The 8,317-nt window shown below is 40.9% G+C and overlaps 1 protein-coding gene across 1 annotated transcript in view; it reads left to right on the top strand.

Annotated features, from left to right (window-relative positions):
• Window positions 1-726: 726 nt before the first annotated feature.
• Window positions 727-8,317, top strand: part of RALB (RAS like proto-oncogene B) — a 41,310-nt gene continuing 33,719 nt past the window's right edge. Inside the window, exon 1 of the mRNA XM_072341088.1 lies at window positions 727-857. The gene's annotated coding sequence lies outside the window, so the exon portion shown is untranslated. The remainder of the gene's footprint in view (window positions 858-8,317) is intronic.

Below are 8,317 nucleotides of genomic sequence, written 5' to 3'. Positions count from 1 at the left end.
ATGGTGTCGAGGTAGGACATCTGCTTTGTTGTGAGTGTTTACTCATTTCTTTTTTATAGGCTTGGGAAGTAAATGATGACCTGGGAAATAAATTAATAGCAATACAGCCCTGTAGATAGGTAATTATTTCTGAAGTAAGAGTGCAATTAGAAAGGGACCCAAGGAGTAAAACTTATCCCAACACAAAATCACATTCACTTCCCATGAGATTTGCAAGCCTTTTTGCTTACATTCCCTTAGAAAATGTTAAATGGAGTCCTAAGTCACTTAGGTGCTTTAGGCGATATTACTTTCACTGGAAAAGGCAATAAAGAAATCAGGGTGGTGCCAAGGAGTGGATGCTCTTGAGTCTGTGCTGGTTATACACTCCCGGCGGTGGCTGTGGGAGCTGACAGTGTGCAAATCTGTTTACCAAGGTCAAGGCTTGAGATGTCACATACACACAGACCGTAGAGGGAACAAAGCAGCGCTCCAAGGTGGCTCATCGGTAATACGTCTCTCAGGCTACTCCTAGCAATGAGGTAAATAGTGTTTTCTAAATTTGTCGTTTCTATTTATTGAGACTGTTTTGAGAGAGGGGTGGGAAGGCAAAGCAGGAATGTCATTTTCTGTTATTGGCCATTCAGGAGTTTTGAAGCTGTTACTTCTTCATTCACCTACAGCAGTTTCCTTGTTTTCACAATAAGTACATGATATCATATCCTGAGCCCTTCCCTTTTCATGCAGCTCTGCAAAGCAAGAGGAGGAGTCCGGCCCTGGCCAGCGTTACCCTGCTCTGAACACTGGATCTGCTCCTGCCATCCCCTGCCTGCTGCTCCCTGGGGAACTGCGGCTCTGGGACAAGCTCCTTTGGCACGGTGAGTATCAGCTATGAAAGCAGACGGTCTAAATAGCTTGTGAGGTGGTGCTGGAGAAGGATCAGCTCTGTGTTTGTGTATGTGTGCAGTCAGTGGCACAAACACAAGTGAAACGAGAGCTCGCATTTTCCAACACTGAGGTGAGAAGCAAAAGCTGTTTCCTGGCCCAGCTGGAGTGAGAAAAGGAGAGCAGCAATGGGGAGGGCTCTTGGGGTACAGGGACTGGCTTACAATAGGGGCAAAGTGCAGGAATAGGACAAGGTGCATGCACCCTGTGAGCCAACCTGCTGTGGGCAGACAGGAAAAAACAGATGCTGAAATTTATGCAGAAGAAGCTTCAGAGTGAGCACGTGGCATTGTGTTAGTGCTGGATGACAAGCACCTCTTGTTTATTCTTAGTCTGGTTTGCCTTAATGAATGCAGTAGAGCTAGCTAGTAATAAGCAATATATAAAGAGAATAAAAGAACCAGTTTTCTATTCTGGTTCCCACTCATCCGTAGGGCATACAGGCCAAGTAAACATACGAATAGTGTGTCATTGATTTCTTTTAATACTACTTCATAACCCTTGCAGTTGTGGTTACTTTGGTGCTTCTCTATCTTGGCCTTTTAGCTCTACGATGCAGAGAGAATGGAGGACTAAATGGAAAGGTTCTGCCACTCCTGGTGGAGGGCCCAAAGTTTTGTCTGGATGTCTCTGCCATGCTGAGTAGAGATGTATTAGCTATATTAAATACATATTTATGATTAATTAGTGTACGAGTAGCTTAGTATGTTCTGGAATTTACACTGTAGAAATGTTACAATGAAAGTAAATGATTCACTTACATTCCTATTTACCAAATGATATCATAGAATTTTTTTCTTAATCTGAAAGGATCCTTTTAAAGGAATGGAAACCCCAGGGGGCACTTGTCCATACTAAAGTAACAAACCAGCATCATACCACAGCTTGGTGAGAGGTTTAAGATACTGGTTTACCTACAGGCCCCACTCTGTTTTGAGTGGAACCTACAGAAAGCAGCAGTGATGTTTAGGAATATAAAAATAACAACAACTGGCTTTAGAAAAGCGCAAATAAGCTGCATCCTTTCCCCAAACAGTCTTTGGCACGAGCAGCCTTACAAGAAACATATAACTTGTGAATATGTCATTGATTGCATTATACTATCCATTTCTCCTTTGCGCATTGTGGTTTTGATTGGTTCATTTCTGGGGTCACAGAACAACGGCAGTAGACATTGTTGCCTTATATCACCTCAGCTGCATTCTCATAAGAGAAAAAGCCACCTTTGTCTTTAATTGAAGAGAGAATCATATATTTTTCTTATTAATTGCAGTTTAGTCAGTGTCTAGTTTGTTTGTACGCTTTTTATTTTCAATTTATACATTCTTTTCAAGGGCTCCACCCACAGTTTTTCCTGTTGTTAATTGTTTTGTTGTCATGCTTAAAAAATTCAGAGATGAAAGAAAAGTGAGCTTCCTTTATAGAAACCACCCAGCTCTGCTCCTGTATCCTGTTTATAAGTGTGTTTAATAATAAATTTTCCACCACTTTACATCCAAGAACTTTTAGGTATGCAGCAAACATTTAATTAATCACACACAGAACGTGTGAGGTTGGTTCCCTCATTTTACAGGTGAGATGGAGAGCGAGGCAGTTAAATTAAGTGACTTGACTAATATCACACTGTGAGTCAGTGCTAATGCTGAAAATAGAATTTATGTCTTCAGGTTCCCTGCCCCATGCTTTAATCGTCGTACCAGATCTGACTCTAAATTTGAGCAAATTCCTTGAATGATTGAAATAAATATTCTCAGTTCCATGTCATATTATTATGTCTGGGGAGACCTCATTGTGGCCTTCCAATACTTGAAGGGAGCATATAAACAGGAGGGGGAACAGCTGTTTACAAGGGTGTACAGTGACAGGACAAGGGGGAATGGTTTTAAACTGAGGCAGGAAATGTTTAGGTTAGATATTAGGAGAAGGTTTTTCACCCAGAGGGTGGTGATGGACTGGAACAGGTTACCCAAGGAGGTTGTGGATGTCTCATCCCTGGAGGCATTCAAGGGCAGGCTAGATGTGGCTCTGGGCAGCCTGGTCTGGTGGTTGGAGACTGTGCACATAGCAGGGGGGATGGAACTGGGTGATCATTGTGGTCCTTTTCAACCCAGGCCATTCTATGATTCTATCTTACTTTGATTTTCAAAAGTCTTCCATGCTTAGGACTCTTTTAGTCTTTTCTATTCAGACGTAGCTTCAGATATCAGCTGCATATATTTTGCCTATAGTAATCCTGAACTTTAAAAATATACTCAGAGATCTCTGAAAAAGGATAAGGAACGCACTTAGAACACACAGCAATCTCATTGATGGAAATGCAGCAATGCTGTTGTTCATACTCTCAACAGCAGTTCCACTTAATAATATCTATAGCTTCAGTAAATGGAGCATTGTAAAGGTATTGCCCCACAGAAAGAAGAGTGACTGCTAGTTATGCTGTCACAAGAGAATGAAAATGTAGCCTGAAGCACATAAGAGCAACTGCATCTACAGAAATACCTGCTTAGACATGCAATTCTGAACTGTATCATCTCTGAATAAACTGGTACATAAATATGTACAATCCCTGAAAACCTGTTTAAACAAATAGTACCCATGTTCAGGCTAATCTCATGTTCCAACAACTTTATAGCTTTTTGAGCATAGTCCTTTCTTTTGTTTGTGTTGATGGGACATAAAATATTATTTTCCAGTCCTCACTGTCTCACCCATTTGATAGTATTCTTCAGTACAGGGAAGAATAAACAGCCCAGGAATATGTACCTGGGCATAAGGCAGAGGCCCAGGAGAGGTAACGGAGCAATACTGTCACCATCCCTTGTTCCCTATTAAACCTGGCTATGGACACAGCTGTCTGTTACACAGACTTACACAATGCTTTGTATCATGTAGTACTTTTGCTGTATGTGAGACAAGCAGCACGAGGCTGTGGCCATCTCCTAGATGTAACAAGTGGGGCATTGCTGGGCAAAGAGCCTTCCATCTTAATTGCAATTTAACAACAAAGTACCTTAAAAATTCAACCACTTAATTTTTGGATGCAAATCACACTCCTAGGTGTTAAATCAGCTTTGTCATGTTGTGTTTATAGAAACAACTCCAAAGTAGTGTGATGTATTGTAAGGAAGGTAACAAGCCATGGGGATATGTTCCAGAAGGCCATCCTGTCTCCTCCCCAGGGTCATGTAAACCCCTTTGGGTTTACTCTCTCTTGTCAGCTGGGCTCTGCTGACAGTGGCCAGCTGTCACTAGTCAGTGTTGCTCCAGTTTTGCCTTCCATTTCTGTTTGGAAAAAAAAGTTTTTTTTCTTGTAGAATACGTAAAACATCCTGATGCCAAGGGATGAGCAGTCTGTGAAAGTACTGTGCCCATCTACCAGGTTCCAGAGATGGTACCTTTCCACGGGGTTGTTGAAAACTAGGCATGGATTGCCTGAATTGTCTGGTAGAAGGTGGACAGGTGAAGAGACCTCTGTGACTTTGACAGACTTTGAAACCAAACCTAAAAAAGCAATGCAAACTATTAAAAATAGTTGCTCATTCGTGTTCCTCTTTATCAATAATTCCTATGACTAAATCACCAAATATAATGGTAATAATGTCTGAGGAATTGTAAATGAAGCATTAGCTGATGTTTAGGGAAAATGAGGCTTGCAATTGCACTGTGCCTAGGTGTTCTCTTCCAGGTTGGAAATAGAAAGAAGTCTTTGTGGTCTGTGTGTCTGAGCAAAACAGAACCAGCTGAAATTAAATACACACTCATACAGTTCATGGGCAAAGAATAATTTTCTGTGGCAGCCTATAGGAGGGATGAGTCAACTTGTGGCCAATCTGAATGAGAATGGAGGGTGTATACATATGCTCCTTTGAGGAGACGGCAAAACACAGACCTCAAATTTTGCACAAGGAGTCATTGCTGAAGACTTTAGACAACAAGCCAGTCTGTATGACTGAGTGGACACCCTGGCATTTTGCACGTTACGTTCATGAGTCTGCTTTCAGTGAAAACCTTCATGTACTCTCCCTATCTCAGTCATCTCATCCCTGCTCTTTAATAGGCCCATCAGCCTCCTTCTGCTAGCACAGAAAGGAAATATGTTAGGAACGTAAGTTCTTTGCAGTGGTGGGGATTATACACATGGCAGCAGCCAATGTTTATGAAAATAAATAACTTCTTTCTATAAGGCAGTGAGAAAGAAACTGAGGTACAGCCAAATAGCTATTCTGAAGAGTTAATACTATAAATATATTACGTACACTTGCAGAACTGAGAAAGTGTTTGTGGCAGTATGATTCTTACACATTAGAACCAGCAAATGGCACTGAAAAGAAAGTGAACAGAAATGCATACTGAGGGAGTCCACCCATTTAATCACATTATAGAAGTAGGATGAATGGTACAAGGCTAAAGAATGCCACAAGTGACAGAAAAAAATCCAGTATCAGTTATCTTAATTGGAATAATTATAAAAGGTGGAGTTAGCAATGCAGGCAAGGTACATTTTTCCAACATTCCTTATAATGTGTTAATCATGGCACTGTAAAGATCCAAGTATCTTGGATCGTGCAACTTGCTAAATACTGCTTGCATGTTTCTTGCTGGAGCTCGGTGGAGCGAGGCAAGTACAAGCTGAAACAGTACAAATGGGGAAGGAGTTCCTTCTTTGTTAAAATGAACAGTTTCTGCTGGAACTAGTATTGCTTGAGGACCAGCTTGTGGTTCCAAGTGTCTTTCAGTGCTGACAGCTGAAGACAGTAGCTCTGGGCCAGGAGTTAATGTTCGCTCCTTGCTCTAATGGGCGGATGTGTTTAATTAACCTTTGTTTCTGCAGAAGCAGACTTTCTGGCAAGCTGTAGGAATGCTAAAGGAGGGAAATCTAAACAGCAGCAAACCCAGGCACATTCTATACATCTAGCGCTAGGTAAGGAATGCTAATGCAGACAAGTACTTACTGTTTCCTAGGAGATAGGTTTGTACAAGCAATTTCTGCAAAATAAACTTAATATGGTGTTTCCTTTGGGACTTGCTTCCATTACATTCACAAGACCTGGCTATGGTGCAGTGCCTGTGGAACTTTTGACTCCAGTGTCTGGTTAAAGACTGGGCACAGTTCTCCAACTCGGGGGGGTGGGTCGGTCACAAAAGCCTGTACTCAAGGAGGAAATATTCAGCTTAGTATCTTCTCCTGAAAGCACAGCCGTGCTGCTTGTGCCATGTCCAGTAGTGACTTCTACTACAGCTCAAACATATCCTTCCCACAGTTTCCAGCAAAGTGCACTTCTTTAGGTTTATAGCTAATTTTTCAGGAGATGTATGGTAAGTCTAATGCAAAGCAAATACGCTTTGCATAAAGTTTCTGGAGGCGCTGCTTTTCATTTGTAAAACTAAAGCGCTATAGATTACAATTCATACTAATATACCACACTCCCTGGACACAACATCCCTTGGCCCAACTCTTTGTTTTCCTAAAAATCCCCAACTTTGTTTTTTTTTTTTTGCAATTTGGCATAATAGAGTTTATCTTCTCTGACCTTCACCAGCACCACTGCCACAATAGCATCATTGTTTCCTACCTCCTCCCCTTTATAAGCAGTACCCTCCATTCTTTTCACTTCCTTTCTGGCCCAAAGCTTTCCCTCTGAGTGACTTTTTAAAGCTCTGCTTTGTCATCTATTCTTGTTACTACTGTGATCTAAATTCCAGCCTCCTTCAGTCCTGCTTGTCTCAGTGTCAGCAGCCAAGACTCTAGCTGTTTTTTCTCAAAAAGTGTCTTTTGAAGTTGAATGATGGACATACTCTCCATTCTTGAGGCCTTATAAACAAAGTACATATCCAGTTGACATAAACATTTAGAAGACAGTATTTTTCTCACTAAAACTGAACTGTAGCATCACATTATCATTACAATCATGGAAGTTCTGCCTTCCTTCCTTGCTCATCGTGGGAGGAGTAGGGAAGAAGAGCCAGTGGAGCTTCTCTACAAACTAAGCTTCCCCCAGGCTCCCACAAGGCCTACAAGTATAGATGTGTGCTTGGTGGGAGGGATGGAATTGTAGTCTTGAGCTGTTATTGTCATCTCAGTGGCCTGTCCTTGCACTAGGATCTGACTCATGCAGCCTGTGGGGCTCAACTACCTCTATTAATACACTTTGCACTGCTGAAGGTAGCACTCACTGAGATGGAATGTATGACAATACATGCCTTTGTATTTTTTGTATTTTATTTGTATTTTTCTTTTCTTTGGTCATCTATGTGTGATGCACGTACTCGATTTTTCTGTACAATATCAGGAATTATAAGTTACTTGTAATTAAGGAAATAATAACAGTAAGTGTGAATTCTGTATGCATACGCCCTACAGGATCTGTGGATTCATCCTGCAGGCTTTTTATTCAAGTTAGCATACGTATCCAACAGGTGTTGTGTCCTATTTTCCTTCAGTGGAGGAGGAACAGTGGTGAAGGGAGTTGCTGACCTTGGAGCTGATAGCAAAGCTCCTTCACTAGTGGGAATAGGCACCATTCTGAGATAATCTGAAGAATAAAAGCCAATGGGAAGCATTATAAATCAGTTTAGTTTTAACATGACCAAAGTAGGAATTATAAAAACTAAAGCACTTAAATACAAGTTGAAACAGTTTATCTTCAGGAAAACCCTCTAAGTAAGGGACAGGGATGTAGATCCCAGCTGAAATTTCTGCTTGAGGAAAAGCACTACTGGATGTGTCCATGGCTCAGTTTCAACACATGCAGCCAGTTAAGGTGCAGTGGAAAGGTACATTAACTTCCAGTTGTGCTAAACAGTTACCTCTCCTAATTTTGATGGATAGCAGTTAATTACATTTTTCCTCTTTGGAAGAAGTATGCATTTCTTTCTTTTGTTAACATGTCTGATAATGGCAGGGGATTTTTCCGAGGGTAGTTTTGCAACAAAACAGTAGCTTCAGGCACTTTGTAAGAAGCCAAATACAAGGGAAGGGTGGAGTGAAGTTGCCATTTGATAATGGGAATAATCTACCAGAAAGTTTCCTTATCTGTCCTCAGTACTTGTTTTTCTGAAAGTAACTGTGATGAAAAGGCAGGAGCTATTCTTTTCTCCAGTAAATTCTTTTCTGATAAGACTTGTGGATGAAATCACAATGCTATCTTCATTTAAATCCTCCATAGGATGCATTTTTTTTTCCATAAAGTGTTTCTATGCTAATCCACTAGGCGTTGCTATTTACAACTTTAAAAGAAACAAAGTACTTAACCTGAATTGATTGTAGATTAAGAATTACTGAGCGCATGTCACATAGAAAAGCATAGTCTATGGAAAAAAATCTGTTTCCTCCTGGCAGTCGTTCTTTATACTGTGTTTTAATTTCTTACTGTTGATTGTAATCTCTACAGGA

The sequence above is a fragment of the Excalfactoria chinensis genome, chromosome 7 (genome assembly GCF_039878825.1).
Source record: "Excalfactoria chinensis isolate bCotChi1 chromosome 7, bCotChi1.hap2, whole genome shotgun sequence".
Lineage (NCBI taxonomy): Eukaryota > Metazoa > Chordata > Aves > Galliformes > Phasianidae > Excalfactoria > Excalfactoria chinensis.
The sequence above is the reverse complement of the archived record's forward strand: the minus strand, read 5'-3'. Positions and strand labels throughout refer to the sequence as shown.